The sequence below is a fragment of the Protobothrops mucrosquamatus genome, unplaced genomic scaffold (genome assembly GCF_001527695.2).
Source record: "Protobothrops mucrosquamatus isolate PMUCROS unplaced genomic scaffold, P.Mucros_1.0 scaffold8, whole genome shotgun sequence".
NCBI classification, from domain to species: domain Eukaryota; kingdom Metazoa; phylum Chordata; class Lepidosauria; order Squamata; family Viperidae; genus Protobothrops; species Protobothrops mucrosquamatus.
The window spans coordinates 766,717-768,377 of NW_015386395.1; positions in this window are offsets into that span (position 1 = coordinate 766,717).

Consider the following 1,661-nt stretch of genomic DNA (forward strand, 5'->3'; position numbering starts at 1 on the left):
CGCCAGGGGCCTGGACGGACGGGCTGGAAAGGGGGTGGGGCGGGGAGGAGGGTCTTAAAGTAGGGAACGTAAAGGAGGGGGAGAAGCAGCTGGATCCACCAGGGAGCAGAAAATCAAAAGCGGCGCCGATCTCAGCTGTGTGCTCGGCACGCCGACCACACAGAGGTTTAGGGCTGCAGACTTTGTCTGAGTGTTTTGTCCTTGGGGTGGAAAAGCTTTGTCTGCAGAAATAGACAACTTGCCTCCAAAAGTTGTGGATGCTCCAACACCGGAAGTTTTTAAGAAGAGATTGGACACTCAGTTTGTCTGAAATGATATATAGGATTTCCTGCCTGAGCAGGGGGTTGGACTAGAACAGGGTCCCCAACCCCCGGTCCGTGGACCAGTACCAGGCCGCAGCATGCCAGCAATTGGGGCGCATAAACAAGTAAAGCCCCATCCGCGAGATGCAGGGAACACACAAAACCACGTGGAAAAACCTCTCTCCACAGGGTCCCTTGTGCCCAAAAGGTTGGGGACCTCTGGACTAGAAGACCTCCAAGATCCCTTCCAGCTCTGTTATTCTGTGATTCTGTAAGGGTCTCCTGCTTGAGCAAGAATTGGACTAAATGGCCTCCAGGGTCCCTTCCAATTTTTTTATTCTGTTATTCTGTAAGTGTCTCCTGCTTGAGCAGGGGGTTGGACTAGAAGACCTCCCAGGTCCCTTCCAACTCTGTGATTCTATGATTCTACTTGGCCTGTGAACATATGGATGAACGCTAGTGGCACTCCAGATGTTTGCAGCCCGGATCTGAGAATCTTAACTCAGACATCCTGTTTGAATGAAGTGGAAGGAAGCGGATCAACCACTCCCCGAATCTGTGAAGCGGGCCAATATGTGTGCCCGAGTCCATACAAAAATCAGAATAAAGCTGAAAGGGGCCTTGGAGTCCAACCCCCTACTCAAGTGGGAGACCCTATACCATTTCACAGGTGATTGTCCAGTCTTTTCTTAAAAACCTCCAGTGATGAAGTACTGACAGCTTCTGAAGGCAAGCTGTTCCACTGGTTAATTGTTCTCACTATTAGGAAGTTTCTTCTTAATTCCAGGTTGCTTCTCTCCTTGATTAGTTTCCATCCATTGTTTCTTGTCCTTCCTTCTGGTACTTTGGAAAATAATTTGACCCCCTCTTGTTTGTGGTAGCGCCTCAAATACTAGACTATTGGTCTCATATCACCCCTAGTCCTTCTTTTCTCTAGACTGGCCATACCCAGCTCCTGCAACCATTTTTCATATGCTTTTGCCTCCAGGCCTTTAAACATCTTAGTTGCTCTTCTTTGCACTTTTCCCAAAGTCTCAACACCTTTTTTGTAATGTGACAAAAACTGGATGCAGTATTCCAGGTGTGGTCTTACTAAGGTTTTATAAAGTGGTACTAACACTTCATGTGATTTTGATTCTGTGCCTCTCCCAGGGGTTCTCAACCTTGGCAACTTTAAAACTTGTGGACTTCAACTCCCAGAATTCCTCAGCCAGCTTGCTTTGTATAGCTTTGCTGGCTGAGGAATTCTGGGAGTTGAAGTCCACAAGTCTTAAAGTTGCCAAGGTTGAGGACCCCTGCTCTATTCATTCAACCAAGGATTGTATTAGCTGTCGCATGCTGTTGGCTCATGTTTAAATG